This window comes from Ornithorhynchus anatinus, chromosome 2 (genome assembly GCF_004115215.2).
Source record: "Ornithorhynchus anatinus isolate Pmale09 chromosome 2, mOrnAna1.pri.v4, whole genome shotgun sequence".
Taxonomy (NCBI): Eukaryota; Metazoa; Chordata; class Mammalia; order Monotremata; family Ornithorhynchidae; genus Ornithorhynchus; species Ornithorhynchus anatinus.
This window is the reverse complement of record NC_041729.1, coordinates 23,440,289-23,455,823: the sequence shown is the minus strand read 5'-3', so window position 1 is coordinate 23,455,823 and position 15,535 is coordinate 23,440,289.

Below are 15,535 nucleotides of genomic sequence, written 5' to 3'. Positions count from 1 at the left end.
TCCTCCTCCTTCCTAAGACTGAGGAGGGGCAGAGAGCTACTCAGTTTGGTGGGACACGAGCTTCTCTTTATTTGGATCTGGGTCATCATGCAACCCAGGTCAGAGGGCGTTTCAGCCCCAGGGAAGGCAGAGGCCAGGATTGGCCCTTTTCATGGTGAACAAAGGCAGGGAGTCTGGGATTCTCTTTCACCCCGGGGAAGGCCGCCAGCTAGTCCTACCTTATTTGTCCCCTACTGTGGGCTCCAGGGGTACACAGAGCAAGGTTTCAGACCTGACAAACACTAGCTCCCTGCCAGCATCCAGGTGGAGGAGCAGCCAGCCATGGAGAAAGGGAAGCAGTTAAGCCGTTCCAAGCCGGGGGCTGAGAGAAACCAGAGAGGAAGGTGTGGGTGCCTCTTACATTTAGGGTCACCCACAGAGAGAGTGGGGCTGCTCACAAGGCAAGAGATTGGCTCTTCCTGCTCAGCAAAGGTGGCCCAGTGGCCCAGGATCAGTTCTTCTCAGCACCCCTATCCTGGGTTTTTCCAGCCTGAGATTCAGCCCAGAGCGCCTCTGGGTTGAGACCAGAGGGACAAAGTAGAGAGTGGCAGGGGGTGTGCAGACAAAAGTGGTGAAGATTCATTCATTCATTCAATAGTATTTATTGAGAACTTACTATGTGCAGAGCACTGTACTAAACGCTTGGAATGTACATTTCGGCAACAGATAGAGACAAACCCTGCCCAGTAATGGGCTCACAGTCTAAATGGGGGAGATAGACAGCAAGGCAAAACAGAACAAAATGGAGGGGATAGGGCAGACCCAGGAATGACAAGGACAGAGACAGGACTGGGGGAAGAACCCAGCAGACTCAGCCCCAGGGCCCAGGGTATGAGTGGGGTTAGAGTTAGGGGGATACCTACTAAGTCTGGAGACCACCGCTTCACTGCATGGTGAAAAAGCGCAAGTCGATATGTCGTGCAGAAAGGCACACAACATCACGCACATCCTGCATGCTTTGTGATATTTGAGGGATGACACTTTGAGCTCCCCACTCAGGGCACATCACCACCTGAAGCCGACCCCGGGGAGCAAAGCAGGAATGTTATATTGGAGTGACTTTGCCCTATTTTCCTTTGTTCCCCTTAGGATTATAAACTCCTCAAGGGCCAAGAATACATCCTAATAGATACTTTGCATTTTCCCAGGCTTCTACATAGTACAATGTGAAAAGAGAGCTTTTAATAAATGATGAATAAAAAAATCCCCTAACCAAAAAAATAACAAAACAAAAAAACAAGCAAAAATGTTGCCCTTAATTTTAAAGCTGATGTTTCAGAGCAGGATTATCTCTCCTTTCGATTGGCTGATGAACCTGATCTGCCTTTAGCAACAGAGACAAATATATTCATCTCTGTTCTGATTGGCTATTACCCCACTAGAGCCATAGCAACAGAGGAAGATGGTCTTTCTCTGGCTGAGGATCTAACCCAGTGCATTTCACAAGAACCACTTTCCCTTAGCGTGCAGGAGGCGAGTCAACAAGGTATTCCAAGGAGAGTCTGAAAGAGTCACAAGAGCAAAGAAAAATTACTTGGATTCAGAGGCAATTTACTCCTGGTACCATCGCATTAATACCTAGATTGAAGATGTTGCCTGCTAAGGATGTAAATAAATGGTAAGAAAATAGAACTGGATCTTTATAGATAGCTTCTTGAAACAACAGGGACAAAGAAGGGATCTAGAGGCAAAAAGAGGTCAGAGCTAAAAAATATAGTCTCCTGTCTCCCAAGAGCAGGTACTGTCTTACTCTGGTTTTGGAAAATCACTAGGTTTTGAAAGGTTCCACTTGAATGATTGCCCCTGAGACTTTAAGGTACATACTGTGCATCTAGGGAATCTTTTAGGGGCATTGTTTCTGTACGCTATTCCGGAATTGCATCCTACCCCCTTCCTCCCTCACCCCACTTTACATCTATACTCTGCACCATGGCCATTCACGTGCTCAGTGCCTAGAATCAACTCTGAGAGCCCTATATGAGGCAGGAACTACCCGGATGGATTATCTTGTATCCACCCCAATGCTTAGCATAGGGCTTGGAACACTGGGAAACAGCATGGCCCAGTGGGAAGTAGCATGACTTAGTAAATAAAGCCCAGGGCGGGGAGCCTTAGCATCTGGGTTCTGATCCTGGCTCCACCACTTGCTTGCTGTGTGACCTTGGGCTAATCAGTAATGTTGGTATTTGTTAAGTGCTTACTATGTGCAGAGCACTGTTCTAAACGCTGGGGCAGATACAGGGTAATCAGGTTGTCTCACGTGAGACTCACAGTTAATCCCCATTTTACAGATGAGGTAACTGAGGCCCAGAGAAGTGAAGTGACTTGCCCACAGTCACACAGCTTCCAAGTAGCAGAGCAGGGATTCGAACCCATGACCTCTGACTTAACTTATCTGTGCCTCAGTTTTCTCAACTGTAAGATGGGGATTCAATTCCTGTCCTCCTACCTTATTAGACTGCGAGTGCCCTGTGGGATAGGGACTCTGCCCAACCTGATTAACTTGTATCTACCCTAGCACTTAGAACAGAGTTTGACACATAGTGAGTGCTCAACAAGCACTATTAAAAGAAAAGTAAGCGCTTAACAAATACCGCATATTACATTCTGTGCTCTGGGACAACTCCTGCACTCAGTGCGTAAGGGCAAAGTCAATTACTACAGTCGCAGAGATGCTCGGCCTGGTCCCCATTGTGGTAGCCTGTGAATCTGATCTCAAATGATCCCCCATCAGCCCTGGGGGAATTGCAATCAATCAGTAGTATTTATTGAGCCCTTACTATATGCAGAGCACTGTACTAAGCACTTGAGAGAGCACAACAGAGTTGGTAGATATGCTCCCTGCCCACAAGGAGTTTACAGTCTAGAGGACTCGTGAGCAGGGACTGTCCCTTATTTTGTTACTCTCCCAAGCACTTAGTACAGTGCTCTGCCCACAGTAAGTGCTCAATAAACATTATTGATCGACTGACTGACTGAAAGGAGGAGACAAACATTAAAATAAATTAGGGATCTGTACATAAGCCCTGTGGGGTGGAGGGTGGGGTGAATAATAGGTAGAGATTCAAGTGCAAGGGTGATTCAGAAGGGAGAGGGAGTAGGGGAAATGAACGCTTAGTTGGAGAAGGCCTCTTGGAGGAAATGTGATTTTAATAAGGCTCTGAAGATAAGAAGAATGATCACTGGTAGGATATGAAGCGGAGAGAGTCCCAGGCCAGCAGGAAAATAGATGATATTGGTGTACAGTGAGTAGATTGGCATTAAAGGAGAGAAGTGTGCAGACTGGACTGTAGTAGAAAATCAGCTAGGTGAGGTAGGAGGAGGTGAGTTGGTTGAGGATTTTAAAGCCTATGAAAAGGAGCTTCTGTTCGATGCAGCGGTGGATGGGCAACCACTGGGGGTTTTGAGGAACGGGAAGAGTTGGACTGAATATCATTTTAGAAAACTGATCTAGGGAACAGAGTGAAGTGTGAACTGGAATGAGGAGAGCCAGGAGGCAGGGAGGTCAGCAAGAGGACTGATGCAGTAGTCAAGGCGGGATAGGTAAAGTGCTTGGATCAACGTAGTAGCAGTTTGGATGGAGAGGAAAAGGTGGATTTTAGCAATGTTGCGAAGGTAGAACTGACAGGATTTGGTGACAAATGGAGAATGTGAGCTGTATGAGACAGATGAGTCAGGAATAATGTCAATGTTTCAGGACTGTGAGACAGGGAAGTTGGTGGTGTTATGTTCAGTTATGGGAAAGAAATGAGAAGGACAGGGTTTGGGTGGAAAGATGAAGATTTCTGTTTTGGACATGTTTAGTTTGAGGTGTCGGCAGGACATCCAAGAAGAGATGTCCTGAAATCAGGAGGAAATGTGAGACTACAGAGAAGGAGAGAGGTCAGGGTGAGAGATGTGGATTTGGGAATTATCCATGTAGAAATGGTAAAACCCGCTCTTGACCCCACTTCCCCCTCCAGTTATCGTCCTATCTCCCTACTACCCTTCCTTTCCAAAATCCTAGAACGAGTCGTCTACAATCGATGCTTAGAATTCCTTAACTCCCATTCTCTCCTAGACCCCTTCCAATCTGGCTTCCGTCCCCTCCACTCTACCGAGACTGCTCTCTCTAAGGTCACCCATGACCTCCTTCTTGCCAAATCCAATGGCTCCTACTCCATTCTAATCCTCTTTGACCTCTCTGCTGCCTTTGACACTGTCGACCATCCCCTCCTCCTCCATACCTTATCTCACCTTGGCTTCACGGACTCTGTCCTCTCCCGGTTCTCCTCTTACCTCTCTGGCCGGTCATTCTCGGTCTCCTTCGCTGGAGCCTCCTCCCCCTCCCATCCTTTAACTGTTGGAGTTCCTCAAGGGTCAGTTCTTGTCCCTCTTCTGTTCTCCATTTACACTCACTCCCTCGGTGAACTCATCCGCTCTCACGGCTTTGACTACCATCTCTACGCAGATGACACGTAGATCTACATCTCCGCCCCTGTCCTCTCCCCCTCCCTTCAGGCTCGCATCTCCTCCCGCCTCCGGGACGTCTCCACCTGGATGTCGGCCCGCCACCTAAAACTCAACATGAGCGAGACTGAGCTCCTCATCTTCCCTCCCGAACCCGGTCCTCTCCCAGACTTCTCTATCACCGTGGATGGCACGACCATCCTTCCCGTCTCTCGGGCCTGCGATCTCGGTGTCATCCTTGACTCGTCCCTCTCGTTCACCCCACACATCCTATCCGTTACCAAGACCTGCCGGTTTCACCTCTACGATATCGCCAAGATCCGCCCTTTCCTCTCCACCCAGACGGCTACCTTACTGTTACGGGCTCTCGTTATATCCCGGCTAGACTACCGTGTCAGCCTTCTCTCTGACCTCCCTTCCTCCTCTCTCGCCCCGCTCCGGTCTATTCTTCACTCTGCTGCCCGGCTCATCTTCCTGCAGAAACGATCTGGGCATGTCACTCCCCTTCTTAAACAACTCCAGTGGTTGCCTATCGACCTCCGCTCCAAACAAAAACTCCTCACTCTAGGCTTCAAGGCTCTCCATCACTTTGCCCCTTCCTACCTCTCCTCCCTTCTCTCTTTCTACCGCCCACCCCGCACGCTCCGCTCCTCTGCCGCCCACCTCCTCGCCGTCCCTCGGTCTCGCCTATCCCACCGTCGACCCCTGGGTCACGTCCTCCCGCGGTCCTGGAACGCCCTCCCTCCTCACCTCTGCCAAACTGATTCTCTTTCCCTCTTCAAAACCCTACTTAAAAATCATCTCCTCCAAGAGGCGTTCCCAGACTGAGCTCCTCTTCCCCCTCTACTCCCTCTGCCATCCCCCCTTTACCTCTCCGCAGCTAAAGCCTCATTTTCCCCTTTTCCCTCTGCTCCTCCACCTCTCCCTTCCCATCCCCACAGCACTGTACTCGTCCGCTCAACTGTATATATTTTCGTTACCCTATTTATTTTGTTAATGAATTGTATATTGCCTCGATTCTATTTAGTTGCCATTGTTTTTACGAGATGTTCTTCCCCTCGACTCTGTTTATTGCCATTGTTCTTGTCTGTCCGTCTCCCCCGATTAGACCGTAAGCCCGTCAAACGGCAGGAACTGTCTCTATCTGTTGCCGACTTGTTCATCCCAAGCGCTTAGTACAGTGCTCTGCACATAGTAAGCGCTCAATAAATACTATTGAATGAATGAATGAATGAATAGTTGAAGCCATGGAAGTGAATGAGTTCTCCAAGGGAGTGGATGTAGATGGAGAAAAGGGGACCCAGAACTGAGCCTTGAGGGACTCCCATTCTTAAAGGAAGGGAGGCATAGAGGGAACCAGAGAAAGGGGTAGTCTACAGTGTCATAGGCAGCTGAAAGATCAAGGAGGATTAGGATAGAGCAGAGGTCATTGGATTTGGCAAGAAGGTCATTGGTGACCCTGGAGAGGACAGTTTCAGTGGAGTGAAGGGAGCAGAAACAAGATAGGAGGGGTCAAGGAGAGAACTGGAGGAGAGGAAGTGAGTGCTGGCAGAGCTCAGAGCACTTCTGCCAGCCTGGCTGGAAGCCCTGCCCTCGACTGCACTGAGCAGCCGATTCTGAGTATACCCCCGGAGACTCTAAACTGACCTTGAAGATTTGGCTGGGTCCAGGGAATCATCTCACTCTGTACATTGTCCCCTGGGGTACCTGAAACAAGAACAACCACACCAGGCCAGATCCCCTCAGGGCATAGGACCAGGATGCCAGAAGTTCCCCAGCCCTGGCTGGGGACTCCAGCAGCATTGCATGCCATAGTAATAATAATCATAATATTTGTTAAGCTCTATGTGCCAATAATAATAATAATTATAGTATTTGTTAAGGACTTACTGTGTCAAGCACTGTTCTAAGCTCTGGGTAATTAAGGTGTCCCACATGGGGCTCACTGTCTTAATCCCCATTTTACAGATGAGGTAACTGAGGCACAGAGAAGTGAAGTGACTTGCCCAAGCTCACACAGCAGACAAATGGCAGAGTCGGGATTAGAACTCACATCCTCTGACTCCCAAGCCCGGGCTTTTGCCACTATGTCACTGCTTCCCAGACTGTATTAACAGTCCCATGTACAGTGCCAAGCACTGTATTAAGCAGTGGGGTAGATACAAGATAACCAGGTCCCATATGGGGCTCACAGTCTAAGTTGGAGAGAACGGGTACTGAATCCCCATTCAGAAGATGAGGGAACTGAGGCACAGAGAAGTGAAGTTACTTGTCCAAGGTCACACAGCAGGCACATGGCAGAGCTGGAATTTGAACCCAGGTGCTCTGACTCCCAGGCTCAGGCTCTTTCCACAAGGCCATTCTACTTCCCAACTAGACCAACTAACTGCTCTGGAGGATTGGGTAGCCAAGGCGAGAAAAGCGTGCCTTCTCCAGGCCTCCACCAGGCCTCCACCAGGCTTGCAGGGGAGACTGAATCCTTGCTATCTTGCCCTGGCCTACCATGGTGCCACACCTGATTTAAAAGCAAGTCACATGGGTGATCCACCTCTTTGCTTAAAGCTGAGGAGACCAGCTTCCGTGATTTTAGGTTGCCTGGTTTTCCTGCTTGTTCAAGAGGAAAATAGGATTTAATAAACCACTTTAGGACCCTATACTGCCTAGGAACTGGCGGATAAGGGATCTCAGTACTTACATCCACAATCCGTAGTCCTGCACTTCAGGCCCAAACAATGACAAGATGATGGGAGAATCTTTGCTCTTACTTCTGTCCTGCAGCATCCAGCCTCAGTTGGGATATGAGATGTTAAACCTTTCATGACCGAGGTCCCCTTCATCCCGTTGGCTCCAGACAGGACCACAAACTGTCATCTTGGTCTTAGAGTTAGAGAAACAGTGGATCTAGTGGATAGAGCATGGGCCTGGGAGTCAGAAGGACCTGGGTTCTAATCCTGCCTCCACTTGTCACCTGTGTGACCTTGGGTAAGTCACTTTATTTCCCTGAGTTTTAATTGTCTCATTTATAAAATGGGGATTAAAATTGGGAGCCCCAAGTGGGACATGAACTGTGTCCAACATGATCAGCTTGTATCTACTCCAGTGCTTAATACGGTTCCTGGCGCACAGTAAGCGCTTAACAAATGCCATAAAAAAGTAGAGTCAAGCATGAAGGAAAATTTAAAAGAAACAAAGGAGTAACATGAACTTTTCATCCCAAATAAGCACTTGACCCAATTTCTTTAATCATCAGTTTTTATTGAGCATCGACTAGATCAAATATCACTAGTTGTCAGTGCTCAATAAAAACTGATGATAAAAGAAATTGGGCCAAGTGCTTAGATGTAGAGCACTGCTCTGGGCAGGTGGAAAGTATACAATTGGAATAGAAGACACAATCTCTGCTCATGAGACAGACACAATTTGTTAACATACAGTAGGAGCAAACATAAAAGAACAGAATAGCACACAATAAATACGACTGATGGATTGATTGGGATGCGACTAATGAAAAAATCAGTTCTGAAACATATAAATAATAAATGAAAAATAAAGAGATGTACACATGAATGCTAATGGTGCCAAAGAGGTATGATTAGTCAAGAAATGCCTCTCATAGGATGTGTCTTTCAAAGTAGGGAAGGATGTGGTTTAGCAGATTAAAAGGAGGGGTTGAGGGAAAGCCATGCACATTGGGTCAGAGTTGGGAGAACTGAGAACAAGGTAGTTCAGTATGTTAGCTTGGGAGATTGTAAACTGTAAAATTGTAAGCTGGAGAGCTGGGAGCAAAGAGCCAAAACGGAGATGGCTGGTTGAGAGTCAAATCCAATTGTTAGGTTTTTCTGTTTGATGTGGAGAGAAATGGAGCCACTGGAAGTATCAAAGAAAGAGAGGTGTGTCCTATGTCAGTAAGGAGGCTGATGTAGTTATCCAGATTGGCAATGACGAGGGCTTAAACCAGGGCTTGGACCAAGGTGGAGGCTGAAAACATGGAGAGAAAGGGAAAGATCCAGGAAATATTGTGAAGGAAAGACAGGATTTAGACACAGACTGAAGGTGGGAGGTGGAAGGCAGAGAGGATTCAGAAATAAAAATGAGGTGGTGAGCTTCTGGGATGGGGAGTTTGTCATTGGTGTCAACCGTGGTGGGAAAGTTAGGAGGATTTGGGTTTAAGAGAGTAGGATGAGGTGTTCTGCCTTTGCCACATGGGGTTTGAGTTATTGGTGGATCATCCATGGGGAGATGTACTGAGGGTAGGAGGAAATGTGATATCATAAAGCGGTATGGTTTAGTGGAAAGAGTATAGACCTGGGAGTGAGAGGAACTGGAGTCTAATTCCCATTCCAACACATACCTGCTGTTGGACCTTGGGCAAATTGCTTAGCATCTCTGTGCCTCAGTTCCTTCATGTGCAAAATGGAGGTTCAATACCTGTTCTCCCTCGAATGTAGACTTTGAATGTAGACATTTCTTTCCTTTTGTATCAGCTTATGCTTTGGATTTAAATCTACCTCATTAGTTTCTTAATATTGCTTAAGAAACTGGAACCAGATTATCTTGTATCTGCCCCAGCACTTAGTTGAGTGCTTATCACAGAGTAAGCTCTTAACAAATACCACAATTATTATTATAAGGCAGGTGGGGAATTGGGGCTGGTGGGAGACATTTGGGAATCTCCCACATAAAAGCAATGTTCAAATGAGGGAGAACATTTTCTTAACTGAGGAGGAGATGTTTAGGTTTAACAGAGCAGAAATCTCTTGCACTTTTAATATACACTACAATCTCCATCTCAGCATCGCTGTATTCTCTTCCCACAGTTACATTAGTCTTTCTAAAAGAGTTTCCCAGTAGGCCTCCTAAACCAAGGAAGCAATATTAAGAAACTAATGAGGTAGATTTAAATCCAAAGCATAAGCTGATGCAAAAGGAAAGAAATGGTTCTTTTGTATCTCATTAAAGCAGAATTTGGGTTAGAGAGTCAACATTGACCAATCTCCTCTCATTCATCTTGAAAACTGGGCAATCTTTTAATCAGCTTAATTTCCTTCTGCTGCATTCCAGTTCACTAGCAACCACCTAGAAAAGGGGGAAATGAATCTGTACAATTGAATCAAGAACATCTTTGCTCGAGTCTCTTTTTAACCTCTTAGATAAAGCGATGTGATATACATATTGTTGAAGTAATTCTTTTTCAATTGAACCAAACTAAAGCAGTCTAGGAATCCTTAGCTGAGTCATTACATAATCCTGTATGGAATACAATCAAGTCTAATATTTCCAAGTGGAGAGCCATAGAATGTGAGCTACACTTGATGTAAAGACTCAGACCAACTTAGAGATCATGAAGATCCTAGTAATGGTATTTGTTAAGCATTTACTATGTGCCAAACACTATACTAAGTCCTGGAGTGACAAAACAATCAGGTCCCACATGGGGTGCTCAGTCCAAGTAGGAGGGAAAGCAAGTATCGAATCCCCATTTTGCCGATGAGAGAACTGAAACACAGAGAAATGACTTGCCCAAGATCACATAGTAGGTACGTAGCAGAGCAGGGATTGATCTTTCTCCTAAGCTACACCGGTTCTCATAAATTATAAGCCAGAAAAGGCATTTTTGCCATCATTGATATATACTGGATACCCATGGACTTTGAGGATATTGGAGTGCACTCAATGGGTGCATATTAAGTATTTTCTGAATTGAACTTTACTAAACACGCCAGGTTGTGGTATTACAGACCATGCAGAGAATGCTCTTGAGAAACATAGTCTAGTTTAGGCAAGCTAAATTACATAAAATTATCACAGTTTAATATGTGATGTTCACTTCTTAGTTCATTATTTGGATACCATTTAGAGATCAGAACATGAGTTCCTAAGTGAGGAAGTAATTCTATTTTCCCAGGGGAAATTCTGTGAATGCTACTGCTTTTAAGTAAACTTTTACAAAAATTGGAGAGATAAGTTTGAAAATATTTCACATCATCATTATGACCATTCAGTAGAGTGTAAACTCTGGGAAATCAGGGAATTTGTCTTGTGTTTCTGTTGTATTTTCACAAATACTTAATACAGTAAGTGCATTGCAGTCAATGGAATGTTCAGTAAATGCCATTACTAAAACAATTTCTATTTTTTCTACTAATGGTAATTTTTTTTTAAGTACTGTAAGATCCTTGAAGGCAGAAAACATGCCTTATTGCTTATTCTATTGTACTTTAGCATAGTCTCTCAAATTCTTAGCGCAGTGTTCTGCACAAAGTCCTCAAATACTATTGACTGGGTGATTGATTTGCAGGTGCTGGGATAGATATAAAATAATCAGATTGGAGATAATTCTAGATCAGTGGGCGTTATTCCTTTGCATTAAAACTAGTGAGATATATCCTAACACTGAAAAATTAATTTTTAAAACATTTTCTTCAATAACAAAACAGGTCACACCAATTCATCCTCATGTGTCACACCCTGGATAATTCAACTACAAAGAAAGCAGATGTAATCAAGCACATTCAAGGAATGATTGTCAAAGAAAATAAACAATTCAAAGAATTGCTTCTTAGCTAGCTGTTAACTTTCCCGCTTGGCAGCCATAAAGATGTTAACCCAGATGATTTGCTGCTGATTGAATCTCATTCATGCACTAATGCCAGTATTAGTCGGAGGATCATACCTCAAAAACTCTTGTGCATGTTGCTTCTTGGCTGAAAAGACCTTAGTTTATGTGCTCCGGGTGTCTAACAAATTAGTTGGTAAATAAGAGTAGAATGCATGAACTGCTTTTCCGAAGACAGTCATTTCTCAGGGTGATCCAATGCTATTACCTTTTAGAAGGAATTAGGAATTAGAACCTAATGGGGTGGGGTAGCAGTCAATCAACCAATCAATCAACCGCATTTATTGAGCGCTTACTGTGTGCAAAGCACTGTAACTGAGCTTTTGAGAGAATACAACATTAGAAAGTTGGTAGACATGTTCCCTGCCGACAGTGAGCTTATAGTCTAGAGAGGGAACTAAAAGTATAGAGGGGTTATTCATTGGTGCTTGGCTACCAGGCAGTTGGATAAGATCCTGAGAACTTGTCTAAACCTTGCATAATTACCCAATGTTCTTTAGAATCCTGAAAATGATATCACCAAGTTGATTGACCCATAAGTGGGAGACCCCAGCAGTACCATCCTGACCTTTCACAAGATTGTTGTTGCCTAGAATTTTGAAAAAATTCTTCTACATGGTACCGTGGGTAAATGGCTGCACGAGAAAACAGAACAGGATGTATTTGAGAAGCAGGGATCAGAGTGAGGTTCAAGAGATTCATTCAATCGTATTTATTGAGCGCTTACAGTGTGCTGAGCACTGAAGTGTTTGGGGGAGTATAATACCATAATAAACAAACACAAGGAAATGCTTCCCCTTCTGCGTTCTGGAACCTCAGTGCCCATGTTTGCAATAATAATAACAATAATAATTGCATTTGTTAGCGCCTTATGGTCAGGGAATGTGTCTGCCAACTCTGTTTTATTGTACTCTCCCAAGCACTTAGTACAGTGTTCTGCACACAGTAAGCACTCAATTGGTCAATCAGTGGTAATTATTGAATACTTAATATGTTCAGGGCACTCTATTAAGGGCTTGGGAGAGTACAGTACAACAGAATTGTGAGCTTATACAATTGATTGATTTGTTAAGTGCTTATTATGTGCCAGGCCCTGAATTAAGATCTGGGGTAGATGCAAGATATGAGGGGCTCACAGTCTAAGTAAACGGGAGAACAAGTATTGAGTCCCCACTTCACAGATGAAGAAACTGAGGCCCAGATAAACAAAGTGACTTGCCCAAGGCCACACAGCAGACAACTGGCAGAACCTAGATTAGAACCCAGGTCCTCTGACTCCCAGTCCCATTTTCTCATAATCAGTCAATTGTATTTATTAAGCATTTATAGTGTGCAGAGCACTGTACTGAACATCTGGTAGATTACAATATAACTGAGTTGGTAGACAGGTTACCTGCCCAAAAGAAGCTTAAAGTCTAGATTGGCAGGTCGTTGTGGGCAGGGAATATGTCTGTTATATTGTTATATTGTACCTTCCCAAACACTTAGTAAAGTGCTCTGCACACAGTAAGTGCTCAGCAAATACGATTGACTGACTGATTGATTAGACTCTTTTTCCACTAACCCTCCTCCTTTTTCCTTAAGGTTCCTCCCATGTGGTAACCAAGGCCAGGAACATTAACATTTCCCCAGGCTAACTCCTGATAAGTTGATTTTCAATTCATTCTTCCCTACAAGTTTAGGGAAAATGGCCAGAAACTCTGACTCAAATGCAATCTGGTCTTCTTTCCACTCTACCTTTCAATTTCCCTGAAAAATGTAATTAAAGAATTGGAATTATTTGCCCTGGAGAAGAGCCAGTTAAGGAGTGAAAATTCACTTCTTCAAGTACAGTATATGAGGGTTTTTGTGACGTTCTCCATGTTCACTGAGGACTGAATTAAAGGACATGGTCTTAAATTAAAGCAGGAGTGATTTCATTTAGATACATGAAAGAACTTTTTGACTGCAGTCTGGGGAGGGTTTAAGAAAAGAACAGAGAATATCTGTCCTAGATTTTTAGTCATTCACCTAGCTGGAGACAGAGATCTAGGTCATATGACCTCTTACAGTCCCTCTGAGTTTGATTAGTCTATGGTTCTATAAGCATTATATTTCAGAGCAGCTCTGCCACTTTTCTGCTGTGTAACCTTGGGCAAGTCACTTAACTTTTCTGTGTCTCAATTACCTCATCTGTAAAATGGGGACAAAGACTGTAAACCCCATGTAGGACGTGGACTGTGTCTAACCTGTTTAGCATATATCTACCTCAGCACTGAGTACAATGCCTAGCACATAGCAAGTGCTTACCAAATACTATAAAAAAGTGAGTTTGGTGGTTACAATTACACCAATTTATTCATATTGATAGCTATTAGCTAATCTCCACTTGTGAAGGCAAGCAGAGAAATGATGTAATTATCTGGTTAATCAAGGCGAAGTTTTGGGGAGGTGTTTGTAGCCTGAGTGATCCAAATAATAATCTTACTTCTCTTCTCTGCCAAGGGTCCTAAGTAGAAGGTTATCTACTTTTGATTAAGGACAAAGAAGGGGAAATAAAAATAGAAAACCAAATATTAATGAAAAGTGAATTATCTATAGTTTTACATCTTACATTTTACATCCTGCTCTTGTAGAACAAATCAGAGACAGGATGTCTTCAAAATGCTCCATACTGCACCCCAGGATAATGGTAGTGATCAATAAATCAGTCACATTTAGTAAGAAACTGTGTGCAGAGAACTGTACTGAGTGCTTGGGGGTATAATATAACAGAGTCAGAAGAAATAGTGCCTGCCCACAACCGGCTAGAAGTGTTGGCCATATAGTCTAAAAGTAAGGAAAGATGATGTAAATTGAGGTCTTGATTTCAATAAGACGCAAAATTTCAGGGTGGGTCCTGATATCTACTTTAGATTTCTTAGAGCATGTTTTGTCCCAAAATTCCTAAAGGGGAAAAAATAAGCAGGAGCCACAGCTGACACATCTCAAACCCACAACCCATGGGTGGGGGCTCACAGGGTTTCAAACACCTTTGGAATTAAGTCAGAACCAGTGCCCTTCAAAGTGACAATGAGAAGCAGCATGGCCTAGTGGAAAGAACACGGGCTTGGCAGTTGGACGACCTGAGTTTTAATCCCAGCTCTGCCATTTGCCTGCTGTGTGACCTTGGGGAGATCACTTAACTTTTCTGTGCCTCAACTTTCTCATCTTAAAATGGGGATTCAATTCCTGTTCTCCCTCCTACTTAAATTGTGAGCTTCATGTGGGGCAGGACCTGGGTCTAACCTAATTATCTTGTGTCCATTTCAGAGCTTAGGGCTGTGCTTGGCTCATAGTAAAGGCTTAACAAATACCACAATTATTATTATTAGCTCAAGCTCAACTCTTGGCCTTTTTATTTTTTTCAGTGGTATTTGTTAAGTGCTTGCTAAGTGCTAGGCACTGTATTAAGTGTTGAGGTGGTTAAAAGAAAATCGAATTGGACCCGGACCCTGTCCCACATAAGGTTCGTAGAACCCAGTTGTGTTCTAATGCCGGCTCCTCCTCTTGTCTGCTGTGTGACCTTGGACAAGTTACTTCACTTCTCTGTGCCTCAGTTATCTCATCTGTAAAATGGGGATTGAGACTGTGAGCCCCAAGTGGGATAGGGACTGTGTATGACCCAATTTGCTTGTATCCACCCCAGTGCTTAGTACTATGCCTGGCACCTAGTAAGCGCTTACCATTATTATTATTACTATTATTATTAATCATTCATTCATTCAATAATTTTTATTGAGCGCTTACTGTGTGCAGAGCACTGTACTAAGAGCTTGGAATGTACAATTTGGCAACAGATAGAGACAATCCCTGCCCAACAATGGGCTCACAGTCTAAAAGGGAGAGACAGACAGCAAAACAAAACAAGTAGTCAGGCATCGATACCATCAAAATAGATAAATAGAATCATAGATATATATATATACATATATATATACATCATTAATAAAATAGACTAAAAATATATACAAATGTACACAAGTGCTGTGGGGAGGGGAAGGGGGTAGAGCACAGAGAGGGAATAGAGGGAATGGGGAGGGGAAGAGGGGTTGAGGGAAAGGAAGGGCTCAGTTTGGGAAGGCCTCCTGGAGGAGGTGAGCTCTCAGTAGGGCTTTGAAGAGAGGAAGAGAGTTAGTTTGGCAGATGTGAGGAGGGAAGGCGTTCCAGATCAGTTGTAGGACATGGGCCGGGGTCGACGTTGGGACAGGCGAGAAGGAGGCACCGTGCGGAGGTGAGCGGCTGAGGACGGGAGTCTGCGGGTTGGGCTGTAAATGCAGAAAAAGGAGGTGAGGTAGGAGGGGGCAAGGTGATGGAGAGCTTCGAAACCAAGAGTGAGGAGTTTTTGCTTCATGCAAAGGTTGATAGGCAACCACTGGAGGTTTTTGAGGAAGGGAGTGACATGCCCAGAGC